Genomic DNA, 24,875 nt, shown 5'->3' on the forward strand with positions numbered 1-24,875 from the left:
AATGTATATAGCACTTATCCACAGGACCTAGCTTCTTGTGTTAAATATTCCACATTCTTTGCAGGCCATATAAGACCATGCAGTTCTTAATTAATCTGTGCAACCACTTGCTTATATGCTGCTGGTGCAAAATCTGTTCTTCTGGTATTTCTGTTTTTATCTTAGTATTCGGACTTGCTTTTTCTGGGACTATAAACCCGCAAGTCTTCTTTGAAAGTGTGTCTTCAGATGTAATGGGATCCTATCTCGCCTACATTCATAACTGATGGGTTCAACTCGGCCACTATATAGTAGAACGAAGTCTCTAATTGGCTGGGCTACCCCTTATCCCAGAATGCACCACGCCTGCTTCCCCAGATCTCGTTTGCCGCTTTTCAAGCTAGACGTGGTCTCGACTTGGGTGGAGCTAAGTGGTTTATTATTACTTTTTTGGTCTTTTGACCTAGGGGTTTCTTCACTAATTGAACAAACAGCTATTTTAACAATTTTACGTGTGTGTGTGAACTTCTTCAGTGTGATTGGTGTTTTTTTCTACTTACTGGGCAAGGCCCGTTTAAGTTAGAGGGCCTTTGCCCTTATTAAGAGTCAATGTCTTAAAATTGTCTACTTTTAGGTTTTTCACCCTATTGTATGTTCTACTTTATCAGGCTAAGCCCGTTTTTAGTTAGAGGACTTCTGCCCATTTTGTGTTGTGTATCTCGGGCCAGTCCCGTTGTTGAGTCAAGGGCTCATGCCCTACTTTTAGGTTACTTTCGTGGTAAAAATAGTTGTGTTACAGGATGTCAAAAGAGCAGAAGTCTGGTTTTAAAAAGTGCACCAAGTGCAACTACAAAATGTCTATTACTGATAGCCATGCTGTTTGCGTGTATTGTTTAGGACCGAAACATTTGCAGGAAACATGTAGTGTTTGTCATGCTTTTTCCTCTAGGGTCCTTCAAGAACGTAAAAATAAATTGATCCTTAAGGGCCTTATTAAGCCCTCTTTTGAGGAAGCTTTGGCTTCTCCTTCCTCTCCAGCTTCTAAAAAGAAAAGGACGTCGGCTCCGACCAGTCCGTCGGAACCGACTTCCAAGAAGCATAGGTCGACCTCTTCTTCCTCGGCTCCAAGGGCTTCGGAGCCTTAGGTGGAAGGGTCTGCCTCGATACCTCTTTCCTCGGCTCCATTGGTGTCGGAGCCGCAGGTTGGGGGATCGAGAGGCGAATCACCTGCTTCGGCTCCTTTGGTCTCAGAGCCGTTGGAGGTGTGCAGCTCAGACTCTCCCCCCTCGGCTCTGAAGTCTCCTTCAGCGCCGATGCTTATTCATACGGTTCCGAATCCGGTGCCGATGGTGTTGGAGCCGTTTCGGAGCCAGTCCCCTGTTCTATCGGAGCCGAGAGAGAAGCCGTCTCAGCCCCCATCTATTTCCTCTAAATCCTCCAGGTTGTCAGACTCAGATTTGGACAGAGTTATCCAGAGGCTTTTCCAGTCCCCGGTTTTTGCAAAAATGGTCTCGGCTCCAGCCCACTCGGCTCCGGAGCCGGTCCCCATTTCGACGCATCCGATTCCTCCTCCAACCTCCTCGGAGCCGTTGGAGTCAGTGACGGTAGAGCGTAGCAGAGCTGTCCAGTCGGAACCGAGACTTCCTCTGAGCTTCTCTGCTCCGACCATCATTCCTACCCTGTCCTCGGCGTCAGGGTTCGGTACCGGGACTTCCTCGGTCGGGGCCGAGGGGAACACTTTGGAACTGGTAGCTTTGGTGCCTAGTCTCCCCCTCGGAGCGTCGGCCGCAGGGATTCCTGGTACCGTCGTGGTCTCTCAGCCGGTGTCCTCCGTAGAGTCTGGAGGTCCTGCTTTTGAGGCCATGAGGAGTGCGCTGGCCATGTCCATGCCGGCTCAGCAAGTTTCTACCTCACCGTCCCTAGACTTGGGAACTGGTGCTTCTGGTGTGCTTCATTCCCACGACAGTGGGGCCCCAGGGCCTGAGGATACCCCCTTGGGGGGTTCCCTTCTCCCGGGAGGTCCTTCTGAATCCGCTTCGGATGAACCTCCAAGAAAAAAATTGTGCAAGAGGAAGCACATTGACTCCCAGGATGAGTCTATCGCATCAGATACTGACCTCGATGATGCGGAGGGGTCCCCAAAATCATCCTCGGATGACGTCTCATTCTCAGATATCCTCGAGATCCTGAGACAGAGAGGCGATTGGCAGTCCAAAACCCCCTCCGCGGAGGAGTCAGTCTTCCTCAAGGCTTTTGGGGCCCAGCCCTCCGCCTCCTGGGTGTCTCCACCCTTCGATGAATTACTAGATTTAGTTTCTCGAAGGGTGTGGGAACACCCTGATTCTGTGGAACCGGTGCCCGCCAGGCCTAATAAGTTCCTCTCAGCCCCTCCTCAAAAGGAATTTCTGACTAAAGGAGTTGCAGTAGATGCGATGGTGGTGGCATCTGCCACTCAGCAAGACGTAGCAGAGGCTTCAACGTCTATTCACCCTCCTAATAAGGATTCCAGGAGCATGGATAGGTACGGGAAGCGTACCCTTTCTTCAGCGGCCTTTACCCTACGGTCGCTGAATTACCTTTGTCATTTTACAAGGCTCCAAAGGGACCTCCTCAAAGAGTTAGGTGAGTCTCTTACGGGTAATCTTCCTGAGGCGTTAGCCCAAACTGTTGGCGCCCAGATGACTACCCTGTCTTCGATAGTCAACTCGTCCATGAGGCTCATCTCATATGCAGCCGAAGGAGCGAGTAGAGCATCGGGAACAGGCGTGGCTCTTAGAAGACATGCCTGGTTATGCTTGTGTCACTTTGCGGAGGCTTTTAAGTCTTCCTTCACCGACGCCCCCTTTGATGGGTCCTCCCTGTTTGGACCCAAGGTGAAGGACACACTGACTTGGTGCGAGCAGGAGGGCAAGACCTTGACTGCCGTGGGGGCCCGTTTTTCCGGTCCCTCTAGACCTTATCCCAAGGCCCAGAGAGGAGGGAAAATGTGGTTCAGGAAATCTCAAAGGCCTTTCCCTACTCCACCGAGTGATCACCCCCTCTAGAGGCAGGGGGGGGGATTCAGGAAGACGCCGCCCCAGAGGTGGCAGAGGCCCCCGTAACTCTGGAGACCACGATTCCTTTCGTGGTCCATCCTACGCTCCCCGTCCCTGAGACGTGGCCCGACTGCACATCTCCGGAGCCAGTCGGGGGTCGTTTTGCAGAACACCCACAGGCTTGGGAATCTATCACCAAGGATCAGTGGGTGCTCCGAACCATAAGTGGAGGCTATCTCATCCCTTTCATCAAGATCCCCCCTCTTCCTATCAGGAAAATCCCGGATGTGCCACCCAGTCAGCGGGATCAAGCAGCGCTCGAGGTTTCAAAGCTGCTAAGAAAAGGAGTCATCCAGCCTGTCCCCGCCGACCAGATCGGATCAGGAACTTACTCAAGACTATTTTTGGTGCCAAAAAAGACAGGGGACTTAAGGCCCATTTTGGACCTCAGATCATTGAATCGCTTTGTAAAAAGATCCAAATTCCGAATGGTCACCCTTCAGTCCATTCTCCCGTTATTGGAGAAGGATGTCTGGATGTGCTCCATAGATCTCAAGGACGCTTACTATCACATTCTGATAAGTCAAGAGTCCAGGAGTCATTTACGCTTTCGCCTGGGAACCAGTCATTTCCAGTTCCGAGCACTGCCCTTTGGTCTCACCACAGCCCCCTAGGTGTTCACCAAGTGTCTGGCAGTAGTGACAGCTCACTTGAGAAGTCTAGGATTCCAAGTGTTTCCCTATCTAGACGACTGGCTCCTTACTGCCACCTCCAAGCATCTATTAGTTCGGGCGCTTATGACCACAGTCAGTTTGGGTCATTCACTAGGAATCACGTTCAATTGGGGAAAATCTGTGCTGCAGCCGTCTCAGCGTATTACATTTATAGGCGCAGAGTTAGACACAAGAAGAATGCGGGCATTCTTGCCGGTAGAAAGGATTCAGGTCCTGCAGTCTCAGGTTCAAACCTTGTTACCCAGATCACGAGTTCAGGCCAGACTGATTCTGCAGTTATTGGGCACGATGGCCTCAACTATTCTACTAGTCCCCTTAGCCAGGCTGCACATGCGGGTGCTGCAGTGGCTACTGTCGGTTCAATGGTCCTTTCAGGAACTTCCCCTGAACCATTTGGTCCAGATTACCGAAATTTGCCATTAGGACCTACGTTGGTGGCTGCTTCGGTCCAACCTGGACCAGGGGCGACCCTTTGCCCTTCAGCCTCCTGTCACCACTGTGACCATGGACACCTCCAAGACAGGGTGGGGGGGTCATTATCTGGACAGGTCTGTCCAAGGCATGTGGCAGGCTCACGAAACGCACTTACATATCAATATCCTGGAAATGAGAGCGGTGCTACTGGTGTTGCAAGCACTTCATCATGCTCTTCCACGGGGTACTATTGTGATCCTATCCGACAACATGTCGGTAGTCTGGTACATAAACAAGCAAGGCGGAACCAGGTCCTACCCTCTTTGCCGAGAGGCCATGAGAGTGTGGCATTGGGCGATTTCGACCCAGCGTTTCCTAGTGGCAACGCACATTCCGGGGAAATCCAATGTGATTGCAGACAGGCTGAGCAGAACTCTCCTGTTACCCCACGAGTGGTCCCTCAACGACAGGGTGGCTGCAAACATCTTCGCCAAGTGGGGCCTCCCTTGTTGTGACTTGTTCATCAGTCCTCACAATGCGAAATGCAGGGACTTCTTCATTCTGACTCCCTCTCAGGGGCAGATTCCCAGGGACGCTCTAGCTCACAGTTGGCCCCCCGGTCTACTTTACGCCTTCTCTCCGGTTCCCCTTCTCCTGAAGGTGATACAGAAGGCGATTTATCTTGGGAGCGACATGATTTTGATCGCTCCACACTGGCCTCGTCAGGTTTGGTTCCCCTTCCTTCTGAGGTATGCAGTGGAGGGCCCATGGTTTCTGGACCTGGTGCCCGACCTGTTGACTCATCAGTTGGGACAGTCTCACCCATCCCTCAGGTCCTTGAGGTTGGCCGCTTGGTTGCTCCACTTCCAACCTTAGTCAGAGATAACTCTTTTTCTCCAGAACTCATCCACATTTTGTCCTCTTCTCACAAACCTTCCACTATTAAACTGTATTCCAGCAAGTGGAAGAGGTTTGCTCTTTGGGCCCAGCAACGAGGTATAGATCCCCTTACCGCCCCAGTACCTCAGGTTTTAGAATTCCTGGCTTCTTTGTTTTATTTGGGCTCTTCAGTTTCCACAATTAAAGTCCAACTGGCGGCTATCTCTAATTTTCATGTCTCCTTTGAGCCTTCCTTAATGGCAAACAGGCTTTGCAAATCTTTCCTTAAAGGAGCGTGGCTCCTTTGCCCCCCAATAGCCCATCCTGTACCCCCTTGGGACCTGAATATGGTTCTAGCTTCTTTAACTGCCTGCCCCTTTGAACCAGCAGCTACTTGTGATATAAAATTTCTATCTTGGAAAACCGCCTTTTTGGTGGCAATAACCTCTGCCAAGCGGGTCTCAGAGCTTCAGGCTCTCTGTTCTAATCCTCCTTATTTGACCTTTCACAAAGACAGAGTGTCCCTCAAGTTAAATCCCTCTTTCTTGCCCAAGGTAGCATCCCCCTTATGCATTCAACAATCCTTGGAGCTCCCTGTGTTTTTTCCCAAATTCTCCAGTAGCGCAGAATATATCTTCCATCAGTTGGATGTTCACAGACAACTGCGTTTTTATTTAAGTAGGACCAATCAGACACGAAAGTCAGATCAGCTGTTTGTGTCCTTTGCGGAAAATAGGTTGGGTCAACCGGTGGCTAAAACCACCATAGCCAAATGGATTAAAGATTGCATCTCCTTCATTTATTCACGGTCTGGCAAAGAGCTACCTTTCCCAGTCAGGGCTCATTCTACCAGGGCAATGGCTACTTCTGTAGCATTCCACTCCAAATTATCGATAGATGATATCTGTGCGGCCGCTACCTGGACTTCTCCACACACCTTCATTTCTCATTACAAGATAGATGTGGCTTCTCGGGGCAGAGCTTCCTTTGGTTCCACAGTTCTCAGGAGTGTTTTCCAATGAGCCACCTGGGATTTAGGTGCTAGGGATGCTGTCCCATCAGTTATGAATGTAGGCGAGATAGGATCCCATTACATCTTTTAGTTATGTACTTACCATAACTTCGGATGTATGGGATCCATCTTGCCTACATTCATACGTACTCGCCCTCCTTCCCCCTTCCCATTGGATTTAGAGGGAATGCTGCTTCTTACTGAGTTTTTCTCTTGAAGGACTTTAGTTTGTTACAGTTGCTGGTATGCCTCTGTGTCTGGATGTAGGTATGAAAGCGAACAAACAAGATCTGGGGAAGCAGGCGTGGTGCATTCTGGGATAAGGGGTAGCCCAGCCAAATAGAGACTTCGTTCTACTATATAGTGGCCGAGTCGGAGCCGATGGATCAGCTCCGAACCCATCAGTTATGAATGTAGGCGAGATGGATCCCATACATCCGAAGTTATGGTAAGTACATAACTAAAAGTTTAGTGTTTTACAGGCTTCATATAAATAAACAACTATATAGGGAAATAGATTGAAATTGTTCTTCATTCTTTCTCAGTGCACATACATGCAAGCATGCATGCACACATAGAATAATATACCACATTTAAATCTCTGACTTTTCATCATACTGTTTTAAATCTAGTCTTTTACTGTAACCAAAGGTTGGAATTTCCAGTTTATACTAGCATAATTGAATGCTCCACCTGTTATTCTTACTGAGTCGATTAACCCATTTTTTATTCCGCACAACTGTTTCTTGCGTGTCTGCTTCAGCTGTGTACTGAGAAAGAATGAAGAACAAGGTGTGACTGAAAGGGGTCCACATGGAGCAATCTAGGCCTACATACAGGTGTTTGCTTGGTGGTCAAGTGGCTTAAGTGTGGGAATTTAATGTTGCAGTGAGTTTTGCCACAATGTTTTGTGTAAGCCATCAATATGATTTTTGGTTGGTTTCTCCTTTTCTTCACTGTGGTGTAACCATGGAGTTGTTATATATAATTTCTGGGGGTTTAGGACACTTGCTCCCCTGAAAAAAAAAAGATGTTTCATTGAGTTTGTTTAGTTTTTTTGGCTGACAAAAAAGCGAGAGAAAGTATATCCTCTGGATATTAATTTTGTGACCCACCTATCCTTGATAATCTGATATTTAATTTTTGATAAGTGGTGAAACAAAAGAAAGAAAGATTACTGACAGCTCGTAGGTAAACCAGCAGTTTACTGTTTTCTTTAAAATAACAGAATAAGCATAAAATGCAGCACAGTTTGAAAGAAAATATGCCATGTCAGATCCTGCACTGGTGGCATAGAAAGGTAAAGGTCTGACTACAGCCCAGGTGACCTAAGATTGAATTGCATCTCAGGTGCTTCACAGCACAGGCCAAAAAGGAAGGTTGTTCCTTTCCTGGGGCAAGGAAGATGCATGTGTTCACAGCACACTGACATAGTTTGATTTTCCTGGAGGAGACAAGGAAGCAACTACAATGTGCTGCCTGATGGTGGCTGGGTAATTCTGCTGATATCAGCCACTTATGGAGGTGAGTAGAGGTTCTCTGCTGATGTCCATTGCATGTCCCAGCCTCAGGGTGTTACTGGATGCATTCAAGGATGCAGAGATAATAGAAAATACTACCTGACTACAGTGTGACACTGCCTCAGGGTCCTCATTCTCCTCGATACCCTGGACATGGGCCTGTTCTAGCCCCAGGAGAGGCTAAGGCAGGTCTGTTAGATTTAGTGGACAAGGACAGAAAGTGGTGGCAGCTGGTGGTCAGTTGTGAGAAGCCAAAAAGGAGAAAAAAAAAACTACCATGTTCTGTTTTTTTTTTTTTCTTTTACAGATGTCTGCTGGCTAGTTTTAGTCCCTCAGTAATCTATATATTAAAGTTTAAGACTGTTCTTGATATTACATTGGCTGTTTTCCCATATGTGAGAGAGAAGTCTAGGACCAGATTTAGCATGTACGTTAGACAAGAGTCCACTGACTTGTTACCTACTTAATGGGCTTTGGAGTTTAGGTGTGTGTGTGTGTGTGTGTGTGTGTGTGTGTGTGTGTGTGTGTGTGTGTGTGTGTGTGTGTGTGTGTGTGTGTGTGTGTGTGTTTTAGGAAGGTACATTTTACCAGACTAAGAACACCAAGTGCAATTACTAGAATAGCATATGCTATAGCTACTTCTTAGGGATCATAAATACTATAAGACCATTTCAACACACAGAATTAGTTCATTGTACTTTTACATTTTATCACTTATTAAAATATTTCACTGTTTAGGCCAGTTATTTATTTATTTATTTTACTTTTGTAACGTTGCCTTAGATCTGTAGAGAAACAGAAGGTTGCAGTTTGTTCAGCTGTCTCATTGCATAAAAGTGTTGCATTTCTTACATTTACTGCTGTAATATACTCTCCTGAAGTTGACGGCCTTATGTTGTGTGAGTGTATTTGTATGTGTATAAGTGTGGGTGCATATATATATATATTTTATTTGCATTTATTTACTGGAAAAGTCAATCCTGTGGGGCACAAGGCCCCTTTTCAGTAGAAGCTCAGGGAGAAAAGTTCCATAAGTTTTCATAAAAGCAAACAGCTATATAAGTAAGTAATTAGATACACAAGGAAGGTTCATATTCTCACAGACATAGTGTGCATTACACACCTCAGTATAGTAGAACAATATGTATATGGTAACATGTTTGTATGGTAGCTTTAGTTAGTATAACATACCTTGAAAAGTACGATGAATATAAGATATATAATGTACATACACAGACACACAACACACAGAGACACAACAGGTAATTTTCTCTAATTAGAATAAAAACAACAGAAGATCTTGCCAGTAATCCAGATAAACGCTCTAGTCCAGAACGGAGAAATAAAATTATCAAAAAATATAGGAACCAGAGTGAAGCAGAACTCGAATATAGCAAAACGAGCTTTTATTAAAACACAAACAGACTGCAGGTCAGATAAGCGCTTTCACTCAACGAGCTTCATCAGATCACAAAGACCAAGGCCCATAAACCTCTTGTATATACAAAGGGATAATTAGTACTAGCCTATCACATACAGCTCCTAATCAACATAACAAATATGATAAAAAATACAAGAATAACAATCACAACATATATACACGTATATGAATGCATGTGAATATAAAAAATATATATGAAACTATGTATGAGTATATATAAATGTATAAAAACATATAAAAAACATGTCTGCATGAGCATGACTATATATATGCATACATCTGTATATTAAATAAAACATCATACTTATGAAATGTGAACTCATGTAAAATGCTGTATACATTAAGGTACACGTCTTGACATTATAACTTGATATTCCTGCATTTCCTGAGTGTTGGTTTAATCGAGGCTCTCTCATTTAAACCAAAGCCTCTATCTGCTCTCAACCTAATGATCCATTTGGTATAATGATATCATATACATCATATCATATAAGAAAGGAATCATTATATAATGCCCTAGCCAAGCATGTTATGCAGTTTGGGAGTGAACATAACTTCTTATTTAGAGCTCTTGAGATTGTCACCCCCAATATTCGGGGAGGTGATATTAGGAATCATACTGAGAGCAGAGAGAGCAAATGGATCATTAGGTTGAAAGCGGATAGAGGCTTTGGTTTAAATGAGAGAGCCTCAATTAAACCAACACTCAGGAAACGCAGGAATATCAAGTTATAATGTCAAGACATGTGTACCTTAGTGTATACAGCATTTTACATGAGTTCACATTTCATAAGTATGATGTTTTATTTAATATACAGATGTATGCATATATATATAGTTATGCTCATGCAGACATGTTTTTTATATGTTTTTATACATTTATATATACTCTTATATATAGTTTCATATATATTTTTTATATTCACATGCATTCATATACGTGTATATATGTTGTGATTGTTATTCTTGTATTTATTCTTGTATTTGTTATGTTGATTAGGAGCTGTATGTGATAGGCTAGTACTAATTATCCCTTTGTATATACAAGACGTTTATGGGCCTTGGTCTTTGTGATCTGATGAAGCTCGTTGAGTGAAAGCGCTTATCTGACCTGCAGTCTGTTTGTGTTTTAATAAAAGCTCGTTTTGCTATATTCGAGTTCTGCTTCGCTCTGGTTCCTATATTTTTTGATAATTTTCTCTAATTGCCCGGTTGTCACCAGCCCAATTATCTGGTTAACACATAAACAAAGAAACAAACCGAAAATCTTACTGTAAACTGTACCTTTCATATTAGTGTGTTACTTCTGCAGTAGTGTTTCCCTGATTGCATTAATGATCTTCAGCATTCAGTATTTTGTTGTTTCTTGTGCCCATTTACCTAAACTAGAAGACTACATTCTGCACTCAGACTCTGCTGTTTAGTTTACAGAAGAGAGGCCAGTAATATACTTTAATACCTAGTTTTCACAAGATACGGAAAACAGTAAAAATGAATCACTTCCATTTTGTCAATACGGTACCCTAACACATTGGTGAGACTATGATTTCATTAAGTGTTTTACTTCAGTTTGAAAGTTTCATGGTACTTACAGTTTTTTTAACTTCCTTAAAGAACAGATGCATATTAACAATTGGGTGAGTCAGATAAGATGCAACAAGGGCAACATTTAAGAAAATTGTCCCTTTCGCCTGGTTCTCTCTGCATTGTCTGCCTTAAGAATTGTAATTTGTTTCATTCCCCTCACAACAAAATTGCTTTCTGATGACCCAAAAAATCATCCAACAAAAGTAAAACTAGGACAGTAATTATTTTACTTCATCAAGGTTATCTATCCTGGGTCACTAGGCAGACCGCCTGCCATGTCAGTACAGTATGGCATCATCTCCAAGACAGGTCCAGCACAGAGAAATTCATCTCTAAGCTAAAACTTGACTCAGTAGCAGCACTACTAAGAGTTTCTTTTTTGCCCATGTTTCCACAAAGTCAGCACCTGTTTCCCCTGTCCAGCAGGGACACAGGTGGGATCCCAGAGATGTATTTTCTGTCTCCCATCCAGTCATCCAGGTTCCTCTTAAAGAGAGCTAGAGAGGTACTATGCTTAACATTGAGAGGGAGTCTATTCTATAGATGTGGGAGTCTTTGGGACAGAAATATAGCATGTCAGCAAGTTCTGTTAATGTCACAGAACAGGTTCAGGCCTTGCGTGCGGGTTGCACGAGTGGAGTTTGACTTATGGATATGCAGCAACTCCACCAAGGCTGGGTCTGAGATGACCTTGTATGCCAGACACAGGTCACCTATGAGCAGTCTGTACAAGACTGAGCAGAGAGACAGGGCTTTTAGCCTATCAGTGTTGGACAGGTGTTTGAGACCCTGGATTTTCCTGGTCAGGAACCTCTGTGGTCTCTCCAGCTGCTGCATAAGTTTGGCAAGGTACATGCCAAAGTTATTATGTGTTGTTATACTCAGTGCTGACATGTTGTGATATGACTGCATTGCTGGTGCCTATAAAACAAAAATGATTGAAAAAAAGAAAGTTATCCACTGTCTATCCCTGCTAATGGGGATGGAAGAGAGGAGAAGTGGGGGACTGGATCCAAATTTTTGGACATGTGAAGTTCTTAGCAATTTTAAGGCTGATTGTTGGGGTCTGTGGCCAAATCAGATTAAAATTTCCAAAGCGGATTATTGACTGGGTGAGGAAGACACAAATTTGGTAAATCAGGAGGTACCTTATTTAGCCTGTTGATGTTAGTAGCAAAAAAAAAAAAAAAAAAAAGCAGTAACACATAAATGAAAACAAAATACTGCACCTTACATTAGATAAGGTATTTAAAACAAGGAGACAAAATCAAAATCTGGAAAATGCTATGAGAGATCCCAAGGTGAAACAAAACTGTGAACAAATGGATGACAATGAAAATGGGAAGGAAGTATAAAACCTCTTGTATGGGGTATGGGCATTAACTAGAGGAAGAAAATTAAACAGTGGATTCTAGAATTCAGTGTTGAGCAAATAACTGAAAACATATTGCGGCTTTAAGAGATTATCAGTGAGGGTATAAAAGAAGATTAACTGCATTTATTATCTGGGCTTTTTGTTCAGTGTTGAAGCTCTATTTGCTGTTGGTTTAAGGTTTAGTTAAAAAAAAATCAAGATGCAGCTACTTTTGTGTATTTGAGGTCTGGAGACCAGTCTAAAGAATTTTCATAGGTTATTATGATAGTACTGTTCCTGTAAATTACATGAATAAATGTTGCACCACTTTAGAGAGGCAGACTTTTAAATCCAATGAGCAAAAGTATCCACTATTATAGAGACAGACCTTAAAATTCTGTGTAGTAAAGGGGTTAAAAAGGCTCCTTCTCTTGCCACTGGCCTGCTTCCAACCGAATACCTGAAGGTCACTGCCAAATCATTAGTTCATATTGTTTCTATCATGATACATTGCTGTATAAAACAAAATATGTGTTTTTCTTCTGGAAAACTGCTACAGTAATTTCTTTATCTAAAGGAGGCCCACTGTGTATATGCAGTAACTTTAGGCTAATACCTCCTTTACCAAGAGATGTTAGAAAATGTAGCCATTCACATTTATATCATTTGTTTTCACAAAATTATCTGTTTAGTTCTCAGCATAGCTTTATCCAGTCCATAGTACTGAGTCATCTGTTGCTCCCTTTCATAAATTTTCTTCACAATCATCTCAATCATGTTAATTCTGATGGGAGTTCTGTATCTAATATACATTCATAAAGATTTATCAGACCACCTCTTATGCTTCTGTATGTCAAGGTAAATTTGTGCCAAGTTTGCCATAGCAGGAATTCATTTTGTTCAGCACCTCTTAGTCTTTTCCAGAAATACTATACCACATTTCATGCATGTACGGATTCCAGAATATTTCAAAACAGTCTTGTTCAGGACTAATCACTTTATTAAAAATGTGCATATTATGTGTGCAAATATTGAGTTAAAGTGATGAGATTCTCCCATCATATTCTTAGCCGAAATAATAAAGTATTTTTTGTGACTCCTCCCAAATCCATGTACATGTTCACAGTAAACAGCTTCATTTCTCCTTTGTGCAGTGCTATACAATGTCTTATTTTTCCAGCAGGAATAAAGGCACTGTTATTAGTAATAGAGCAGATTTTCATGTTTAATTCAGTCCCACAGGCCATCCAACAGCTCTGGAAACTTCATCAGGCCCTACAAATCTATTTTTATTGAATTTTACAACAAATTACATCAATAAATTCCAGCAAAAAAGTTTACAAAATTAATACTAGTTTTAAGTTTAAACTTCAGTAGTAAAAACTACACTCAAAAATTAGACATTTGGACTGAAAGACAGTTTCAGATCATTTTATATTACTGATGTATCTACAGCCATGTGAAAATGGATTAATGATAGAACTTTAATCCATGGATGCTTAATAGCCAGTTTTAGGAATGTTATATTTTTCTTTCCCTATAATTTTTTTATTATTGTAGCAGATGCCTTCAGCACAGCTTGTCATGCGTCTTGTCTTGCACTCAAGACATCATCACTCCCTTACATATAAACCAAAGAGAAGAGGGCCTAGATGGATTTAAACAATTTACAATTACCACCATGGGCCAAGTCTTTTGTAAAGGAAGGAGGTGCTGCTCGAGCAATAAATCCAGCATCATTTTGCATCACTCCTAGCTGTATTATACATATTTTGCTGAAGGCATTAAGGCAACTTTTGTAAACCTTTCCTGTTTGGTAAATAAATTCAGCAGCACCAAAGGAATACAGAAAAACAGGGCAAGACCTTCACTGCTACAGGTGTCAGATTGTACCCTCTATAGCATCAACCCTTAATGTGACTAAGGCATGGCACACAGCAACAACAGCAAAATGCAGTGAAAAGACAGTCCACTCTGTCTGGCCTACAGCTGGGATTCAACCCCAAATGCTTGAGTTCCATGTGATCTTTAAGAAACTACAGTTATCCACAGTATGAACAGCAGTTGTTTAGAAACTTTACTAGCTCCTCCCCCAAACACACACACACACACAGTGGGAACAATTGCGGGTCATTTCCATTCACCTGAATGCTTCTATGAATTTTATCAGGGATATCAGAGAATTAATATCCAGAGGATATACATTTTCTCACTTTTCTCATTCCTTGACCAGTTATGTCATTACCCTTGACAAAGATCCTAACCCATCATAAATAAGCAGCAAGAAAGGAGATGTTAAGCCTTTTAAATAAAAGAGTCATCCAAGGGGTTAGAATTTTATTCCATATTGTTTTTTGTTCCAAACAAAACATTTTACTGGCCTTAACATCTTCATTTAAAAAAAAAGAAAAAACTTTTGAATGATTATAATCCAATCTGCTCTTTCTTGTGTGTGTTCTTTGAATTTCCAGAATATCTGTCTCCACATGAAAATTGCCAAGTGTTTCAGACGTTATCTGTACTTCTGGGTCAGAGTCAGCTCAGAGGTGTTTAACAGTTGTATGTCAACTGTAGCATCTCACCTGAAACTGCAGAAAGTCAAAGTTTTTCCTACTTAGACAATTAGCTCCTCACGTGATGGTTCTCTGCACAGAAGGGAGTCTTTTTTGTGTGTGTGTGTGTTTCATGGTAGGACAGACCCACCCATCTTCATTCTGAAAGACCTTTCCAGCTCTGTGTGTCTCAGGTATTAGTCATCATAAATGCACCTTCTCTGAGGTTGGGGACACTGCGATGTATAGGACAGTTCAGGGTGCCTTGCAATGCCATGGGGCCTCACCTTCATTTTAATATACTGGAAATGAGAGAGGTTCTTTGAACACAATTTACTTTTTAGAGTCCCATCCTAAGGGAGTCCGAGCTGTTTAGTTGAAAGACATGGTTACTGTTTGAAACATCAAGAATCAGGGGAAGCACATTCCTATACACTGTGCTGAGAGACTATGAGAGCGTGGCAATGGAGTATCAATTTCACTGCTTTTATAAGTATCCATATCCTCTTTAGCTGATATAAAACATCAGCAAACAGCAGTGGATTGTGAGCAGTCTTGAGTTCTTCACTGACAGACGGTTTTCATCTTTGGGACAAACCAAAATTCAACATCTCTGTGTCTTCAACAAATGCTAAATGTCCCACTTTCTTCTCACTGATTCCTCTCCTCCAAGGGGTCAAGCTACTGATGCCCAAGTTCTCAAATGGCAAATTATATTCCTTTATAGTTCCCCCTTTCCACTGATAATGTACATTCAGAAAGCCAACATTTTCAACGTCATTGATATTCTTCTAGCCACATATGAGCCTACAGAAATTTGATTCCCCACACACTAAAGCCACTTTCCCCTGTGACTTTTCAAGATACTACTGCTCCACCCTGAGGCAAATCTGACCCAGATCTCCATTCCCTCAAGTTGGCAGCTATGATTCACCAGTTCCATTAATATCCAGCAATCCTGCTTTTTCTGAGAGGGTATTTGCTGTCATTTCTTCTTCTCAGAGACCTTCAAACTCAGAAGACTTACTGAGATAAATAAACCCATTTCTTTCTCACTGGTCTGAGAGACATCATTCCACAGTGGCTGGGATTGTTGAATCTGTGGAATAGTTAAAACTGTGAGTGGAGTAATATTAGTAATATTTGCACTAAATTTGTCAACTAGGATATTAGCTATTTCCCTTGGGTCAGAGTGTACAGTATTTTTGTGGTCAACTTTGAATATTGTTGGGTGTTTTCTTAACTTTCTGACATAGATAAAGACAGATTTGTACATTTTTTTTGGCTTGGTTTTAGTGGCTATTTTTAGTTCATACACAGAACTGAGCTTCCTAATGGTTCCCTTAAGCTCCTGTGTAGTTTGCTTAAGTGTGCTCTTAAGATAAGTAGAACGAGACCTCTCATAAGCATTAAGCAATTTCTTTCTTATATCTTATTTATACTGGCATTCCATCACAGGGGTTTGCTTTTAAATTTCTCATTATGTTTGATGTGGATTGAAATTGCCTTATCATTGCAATTAATTAAGTTCTTGTAGAAGTCAGAGGCACAGGCAGCAGCTTTAGCAATGCAGTCCATCTGAGGGTGATGTACTTCGGTCAAGTAACTGAAGAAGGCTTGCGTTGAGAAATCCCTATACACAAATTAATTTACAGGAAGATGTACCACCAGTTTCAAAGAAAAATGTCATTAATTTATTGTCTGATTTAACATTGCAGAATGATACATTTGGAGATGTGCAAACAGTGGTCATGGTTCTCCACGCAGGATGGTTAACTAATTGGAAATAAGATTTATAATGTCAATAAAGTGGTAGGCAAGCCAGCCATTGTCAGTACAGGTTACAGTTTATTGCAGGGTGGTTTAAGTCCTCCAGTAGAAAGGTGTCGAGTTTAATGGGTATTTCAGCTAATGTCTTAAGGCAGTGATAATGCTCAGAGGGAGGCATAGAGGGTGTTCTATAACTAGCTTTGAAGTAGCATTTACACTTGTTTATGGTGATTTGGACATTTAGGAGTTCAAATATCTATTAGTAGTAATCGGTTCTATTAGGATTAAAATGAAACAGTTTTGAGTCACAATAGCAAAACAGGAAAATTTATGCAGACTGTAAACAGGCATGTTTTTTGAAAATATGCAGCACAGACACTTTTTTTTCAAAGGAAGATCTGACTTTTACGGTGTGCTAAGATAAAACAATAATAAAAAATAAAAGTTCAGTGATAACTTCAAGCTTATGGACTGAACTAGAATCATTGTTCTCATTAAATAGTGCAGAAAACACTACAACAAATACTACTTCAGAATGCTTTTGAAATTGTACCTAAAAGTAAAAACAGGTTCACACAAAAAGAAAACATAATATTCTGGTAATAAGCACCTGAAGAGGAGTAGGTTAATGTGACATTTTTGGAAACACCACAGATGTGTACAAAACTGCTTATAGTTTCCATACTGTAACTACTGTAAATTTCTGTAAATACATGTTGATATGTATGATGTTTACTTGAACTGGTAACAGATGACTGATGTAAAATTGTAACTACAAGTGATTTTCCTTATACTCTGTATATATCTGCTTATATGATATGATGTTCTGTAACCTTTCTTGGAGCTTTTCTTCTTTCTTTCTTGTTTTTATCAATCTCCATATATTTACAATTTAGATGTATAGTCATGTTTAATAGGTCATTTTATAAGTGGCTTTAACATTAAATGAGCACATATACTTTGGTTCTTCTGACAGGCTGCTTTTGTTGAAACAAACGCTTCTTTTAAGGGCTGTACCTTATTTAGGTCTATAGCAAACGTTATTAACGTCAAAATGATGCACAGTATTTTGAATGTCATTCCGTTTCACTGTTTAACACAATACGTGAACGAATGTGGGCGATTTGACATTCACGAATAGAACTCTTGGAGTTTTACAGTGCTACTACCTACAAATAGTTATTTGTGGTAATCGTTTTACTTGATTTTATGTATATATATTTTATCTAAGCATATAATGCTGTTAGACTTTTTTGATGTTTTCTAATGCTGATCAGTGTCTCATATACTTGAGATACATATATTTTTGACTCATTTTGAGCCAAACTATGAATCTGAGTAATGTGGGATACTAACGATTTATTATGTTTTTATATAATGAAATTTTCTTAAGTGTATGAAGGTTTGGTGTGATGCTGCTGTTTTGCAGCAACAGGAAATACATTTCTCGGCTTCTGTTGAATGTTAAGTACTACTTAGAATGTCTAATTGCATACTTTGCCCAATTAATTAGGATGTTAATTACTGAATGATTGATTGGAAGTACTATATAAGAGCTATCACATTTTACATAATTTAGATCTGAAGAAGCGTACAGTGTGTACGAGAAAGCGCTCATCTTTCCTGTTCTTTTGGTTACAAATAAAGAAGTGTTTTGTCTGCTGTACCATCGTGGAGTTCCTCATTCCTGTTTCTTAACTTTATTATTTGCGTTTGGAGGTGAGGACCTTGGAGGTTTTATTGCTGGGATTGTGTTACATATACATGTTGATATGTATGATGTTTACTTGAACTGGTAACAGATGACTGATGTAAAATTGTAACTAGAAGTGATTTTCCTTATACTCTGTATATATCTGCTTATATGATATGATGTTCTGTAACCTTTCTTGGAGCTTTTCTTCCCGGGCCTCCATTGAAAACGGGTTTCTGACCCAGTGGATTTTCCAGGTTACCAAATGTCAATAAATAAATAAATAAATCTCGGTATATAAGCCAAATGACAATAAACTGTAGCAGAACTGGGTTTACATTTCAGAATATCCATCAGTCACTAATTACCATATAATATCAGCTCATTATTCTTCTCTGTTGTGCGCACATCTGCACAATCCCACATCAGGGGTGCTACAGTTTAATAATACTGGAATGCTGCCAGAATTTTGGAAACTCTTTTGAGATTTTTTTTCCAGTCCAGAGAGATCTAGGTATAGGCATCCAATAGTCATCTCTATTTGAAACCAAAAAAGACTGGAATAAAATCCCTTCCCATGTACCAACAGGAGAACCCTTTCTATTGTTCTGACCCGACCAGATGTATTTATACCCCATGCATATTTTAAAGCAGTATTGTTGAATGTCTTATAATATACCTAAGAACTTTACAAGTTGTAAGCATGAATTCTCTTTGTATATAAGACGTAACTAACTCAAGCAACAACATAAGTGATGAATTTGTGATGAATTCGGCCCTCTTCAAAAGGAACCTTGACGACTGGATGGGAGATAGGAAATTCACCCGGGGATCACATCAGTCGCCCTGCTAGACAGGGGTCCAGGGAAGTAAATATTGTGGGAAGAAATAGCCAGGGAATTGTTATGGATAAGCTTGTATAGACCCGAGGGCCGACAGCCTAGTACCAACCTATGAACTGTCAACCAAGTTCATATATTCATAGGTTCATAGGTTTATACTAGGCTATCTGCCCTAAGGCATTTATAAGCCTAGCCCAAATTATTGTGGCTTACGCCACCCCTTATATGAAAAAATACTGTGCCCATTAGTTTGTTGTGCCTCTGTCCAGCAGTGACACAGAGTTGATTCCTGGGGTAAACCTACGATCTCCCATCCACAGGTCTAGATTTCTCTTGAACAGAGTCAGCGAGGTGCTCTGCCTCACATGGACCGGGATTTTATTCCACAGCATAGGGAGTCTCTGAGTGATAAATCTATCCCTCCAGCACGTCCTATTTATATCCGTGCTAAGGTTTAAGTCGCTTGCTCTAGTGGTTTTGGTGGATTTGGATTTTTGAGGTGGAGCATGTCCATTAATTCGGGTTGGACATGGCCTTGTATGTCAGGCACATGTCACCTCTGAGCAGACGGTATGCGACTGAATAGAGCTGGAGTTTCTTCAATCTGGCAGCATATGACAGATTTTGGAGTCCCTTTATCCTTTTGGTGAGGAACTTTTGGGGTCTCTCCAATTGCTGCAGATGTCAGGTGAGATACATCCCGAATGGGGCATTGTACTCGATCATTGGTCTGATAAGTGAAGAGTACAGGGAACAATGACCTCACTAGATCTGGATGTGAATCCCTTCATGATCAGGTGGGCAATGTAGAAGGTCTTTCTAACCACTTTAGCAATGTGAGTGTCAAAAGAAAGGCCACTGTCAACCTGGGTCCCCAGGTCCCTGATAACCTCTTCTGTGCTTAGTGGATTGCCACCTATATGGTAGCTTGGGGTTACCTTGTTTTTCCCGAAGGGTATGACTATACATTTTTGGCGTTTAACTTCAGGCCATGGCTCTGGCACCAGCTATCTGTTTCCGTGAGTCCCTTCTGAAGGATATCCGTGTCCGATGCACTTTCCACTATGGCCCAGTTTGCAGTCGTCTGCAAACTTTGTCAGCCAAAGTCCTCCCATGTTGGCCTGTACTTCTGAGAAGTAGATGCCAAACAATAGGGGCCAAGGACCGAGCCCTGTGGGACACCACTTGTGACCGGCTTGGAGTCTGACACAGCGCCAGCAACTCTAACCCTGTGGGTTCTGTCCTTAAGCCAGTTTGCAACCCATCTTGTGACATATGGGTTTACATTTAAGCTGGTAAGTTTTCTACAATACCGAGTGGGGTATTGTGTCGAAAGCCTTGCAAGGTCAAGGTAGGCTGTATGGACTGCCTTTCCTCATCAATGGCCTTGGTGACTGTTTCAAGAAGTCAACCAAGTTCAAAAGGCATGATCTTCCCTTGACAAAGCCAAACTGGGTCGGGTCCAATGTCTGCAAGTCCCTATATCTTTGTTTATGAGCTCCATTATGATCCTCTCCATAGCTTTGCAGACTAGACTTGTTAAGCTTATGGGGGTAATTACCAGGGTCCGTAGAGGCACCGCCTTTGTGGAGTGGGACCACAGTTGCCGTCACGCCACTCCTTGGGCACGTATCCTGTGGTAAGGCTGAGATTAAACAGCTGCCTTATGTGCGGGTTTAATTCCTCATTTAGCTCGTGTAGCACACAGCCGGGGACACCATCCGGTCCCATTGATGCTGTGTTTTTAGCTTTAGAGAGAGCAGCTTTCACCTGCGCATTTGAGATGTCCGGGAGGCTACACTCGGCTGGGATAGTTATCTCTCCTTTAGTGGGTGAGTGGTTGTTGAAGTTTGCACTGAACCTGTCTACCAGTATGTTGGCAATGTCTGTGGGTTCAGTGATTTTTGTATCATTTTGGAATAATTCTGAGCATATCTGGGAGTTTCCACCCAGGTTCCTAACATAGCTGAAAAAGGCCTTATGATTGTCCTTTGAATCCATGGCAATTTTTCTCTCAAAATTGGCCTTAGTTGATTTTATGAGTGCTCGTATTTTTTACTAATAATGATCAGGGGTGACTTCCTTTTATGGATTTTGTTCTATCATGTAATAGCTTTCTCCTCTTATTGTAAAGTTTGTTAATGGCTGGGGTCCACCAGACTGGACGTTTGCCCTTTGTGGAAAGAGTCTTGGTTTTATTTGGGATTGCCTGATCCATGCAGTCCTGGAGGTGTTCATAGAAGGCATTTGTAAGGGCTTCCGCAGCTTGGGTTGTGGTTTCCTCTGGCTCAGGGGCCTTGAAGGATACCACACCAGTCTTGAGTAGTGTGAAGTTTGCTTTAGAGAAGTTCTTCACTATGGTCTTTTTGCTTGGGGTGGGGGCGCGATGTGGATTTCCAGTGAGATTAGTTTATGATCAGATTTCACCAATGAGGGATATACTTCCGGTGTGGAGCATTTTGTCCCCATGTTTGTGACAATGAGATCTAGTATATTTTCTCCTCTCGTGGGAACAGTGACTAGCTGTTCCACGGCATTTGAATTTATGAACTCCAGGAACCGTTGGGCTAGAAAGTTAGGGCTTGAGTAATGTTCCCAGTCTATATTCGGGTAGTTGAAGTCACCCAATATGATGGTGTTTGGAGATACATTTATACCCTCCAGTGTCTTCAGGAAGGCTGTGTGGGGTTCCTGAGTTTGAGAGGGTGGCCTGTAGCATGCTACAATTCGTAGAGCAGTTTTGCCTATGGTTAGTTGCACCTGGATGGTTTCCGAAGCTTCGTGCGTTGCCACCAACCTGGAGGTGTGAGTATCCTTTATGAATATGGATACACCCCCTCCTTTTGTGTTGTGGTCCGGGTTTTGGGGCCGGAACGCATGATATGAGGTAAAACCTAATAGTGCCGGGGTGCTCTCAGGAGCCTTGAACCAGGTTTCAGTTACAGCACAGACATCGATGTTCTCCATACTGAGAAGGGCCTTGAGTGCGTGCATTTTGAGATTTAGACTTCTGGCATTGAGCAGCATTACCCTCAGTTTCTTCCCATTTTTGTTTTCTAGGGTGGTAGGTTTAGAATTTGAGCCTTGCCTAAAAAAGGCACTATGGGGGTGGCAAGAGCCTTAGCCAATATCCGGAATCCCAGGGGTGACAGGTGCAAGCCGTCCCTTGCGAAGCAGCGTGGCTTGTCAAGCATGTCATCCCAGGCAGACAGACACTGGATCCCCTTTGAATGACACCAGACATTAAGCCAATTGTTAAAGCTGATCATCTTGTCTCTATATTTATTTCAGAGACACCTTGTATCATCCTTAATGTTTGTCATGGAACAGTTTGTTAACCTAGAAAATACAAAGTTATTTGCAAGCAACTACTTTGGTTTATAATCACAACTGACATGCATCTGTCTTTTTGGAAAATGCCATAAATCTTATTAAATCTTTGTTGGTTTCTCTTCCTGATTGACATGCCTCTATTTTCAAAAAAATTGAAAACATTTGTTCATTACATGATTACTTATATTTATACTATTTACTATCTGATGGTCTGATATGGCTATTACACTGCATTACTTTTTTATATATTTTAATATGTTTTTTGCCCCTCCCCCCGCCGCCTCTGACCATTGAGCATGCCTTCCTAGTTGAATGCAATCCCATTAATTCTCCAACACTGGGAATGTCATTCATTGTGTCAAGATAAGAGATGTCCACAAGAGAGTATAATTTGGGCAGCTATGACAGTATTTTTGCCATCACTGACATCCTGGTAATGACAGAAACTTTGCAAAGGCCCTAACCCAACCCTTGTACTGGGGACATGTGATATGTGTCTTCCTGGAGGCCCACTATGTCTTCCCCATGTGCATGCACACTTCTACAAACCCATACTGAAGGCTGTCAGCAAGCAGTAGCTTAGTAAACCTAATGCCTGCCTCCAGATCACACATTTGCATCTCCTCAGCTCTTCTGAAGTATTGTAGAAACTCTGCCTTTGGGATGGGTGCACTAACCCTCCCTTGCCAGCTCTAGGCACCTATGCCGCTAGCCAAAATTGTGTCACCTACGTTGTAGTCAGGACCTTATTCCTCTGTGCTGTTGGAGCTGGATACACAGTATTACCTTTTAACAGGTGAGCAATGAATCGCTTTATGTGGTCTTTATGATATTTATAAGTTATCACAGTGGCGCTTGTAATACGTATCTCCTGAAATGTTGCTATCTATCCAGGATAATAAGCTATTATGTCGACATTTGGTTTTTTTTTTCTGCAGCATTTCTATCAAATAGTTTTACTGATGCAGGGCAACAGATGCTACTAATGTGACAATTATTCTGGAGTAATGTTCTGCTGTTTGTGTGTGTATTTCCAAATGTTATGATTTACTGTTACATCAAGTAACCCTCCCAGAAGCATCAGAGACATCAAAGATTTAAACAATATGAATTTTATGAACTTCAGTTGTACTTTGACTTAGGAATGGGGTCCATTCCCGTCATGGTATTAGAAACCCAAAAGATTTTGAGAAATTAAAAAAGTGAAGCACAGTTGTGTGAAATACTATAACCATAGATCTTTGAGGAGTGGTCACTATAGTACTACATCTTCCATCCAACCTTCCCCTGTTGAGACATTTTACAAAGTTAGTCATTGTGATTTTTGTATTTTATAATGTTGCAACATGTTTTTTTAGCTATATTAAGGTGAATATGACTGTTATACAGTTACTATGCTGCATGTTTTATTTCCACAGAATGTCATCTGTACTACTCACACCTTTAACTTAAATGTTGTTATATAAGCAAGAATGTCATTTGCGTGTTTATAAATGGCATGTTATTACTGCTGATTGGTGCAAGATCTTACCTACCACAAGCCCACTTCCTTTTGGAGCACATAGGCTCAAAGAACTAAAAAGAAGATAGAACAACATGGGATATATAATGAAGCATTGTACAGCTTATGTCAGTACTTTATTAGGTACAAGACAAGGAAGACAAGAACTACTGGAAAGCAGACTGGCTGGAAATGGGATGTGGAAAAGTTATGATATATTGTTAACGTAACATCTTCTTGAAGACTTGCTGTTATGACAAAAATTCTATTCAACTGTGCTTGTATCATTCTAGATATTCAGGGAGAGTATACCTTATAACTTCATAGTCTTTTCTACTCTAATCCTCTATTTTACACACAAAAGCACATCACCCACACTTTTTATGTAGGGCTAGCTCCCTAGTCTTTATGTAGGCAGTTACATCCTCCCCCTGCTTCTTTAGCTAAAATATAATGAACTCAGAAGTCACCAAACTTTGTGGTAAGTTAAAGGAGCAAGTTGCTCATCTGGGCTTTCAGATTTCGCCAAATTGTCTTCTCAAATGAAGTTTTTGATCTGTGTGTGCGTACATGTATAAATGTGGATCTGTATCTCTCTATATACGTGGGTGTATGATATTTAAGCAAAATGTCATAACAATGAAACATGAATGATCTAACTCAAATGTTCAATCACCAAAAGAGATAAAAACAACATAAAAAAAGAAAACATCTATTTTTTTGCAGGGGAGAGCCCCCACCCCCCTGCACTCAGCATATAGTGGGCTGTGCCTCTCACATCCCGTGCTAAAAATATATATACCAACTCCAAGATCACACTATACTGGGGAAAGGCCAAGCTTCCCACTCCCTGCTGTACTACGATCTCTCTCAGGAAAAGCCACTACACTTCAATGAGCTAATTTTCAATCACTTATACCAGCTTTTCTTTGCTTTGATAAAACATTTCACTGAGATAGGTGAATTCCACACATATACACACACATATACATACAATACATATATATAGTCATACATATATGTTTATTTTATGTGTGTGTATATGTATATGTATATATATATATGTATATATATGTATATATCTATATATATATATATATATATATATATATATACACACACACACACACACACACACACACACACATATATTTAAGTAGTCTTGAGGACCTACCACTTTAACACTTTGTGGAATTGCTACTTTTTCATGACAGACAGGCCTACAGGCC

General features: G+C 41.4%; 1 protein-coding gene across 1 annotated transcript in view; it reads right to left on the reverse strand.

Moving 5' to 3' along the window:
- DTX4 (deltex E3 ubiquitin ligase 4) overlaps positions 1–24,875 on the reverse strand; it is a 443,998-nt gene that overhangs the window by 59,752 nt on the left and 359,371 nt on the right. The gene's annotated exons all lie outside the window — the stretch shown is intronic.

The sequence above is a fragment of the Protopterus annectens genome, chromosome 9.part0 (genome assembly GCF_019279795.1).
Source record: "Protopterus annectens isolate FY-2018-M chromosome 9.part0, PAN1.0, whole genome shotgun sequence".
NCBI classification, from domain to species: domain Eukaryota; kingdom Metazoa; phylum Chordata; order Ceratodontiformes; family Protopteridae; genus Protopterus; species Protopterus annectens.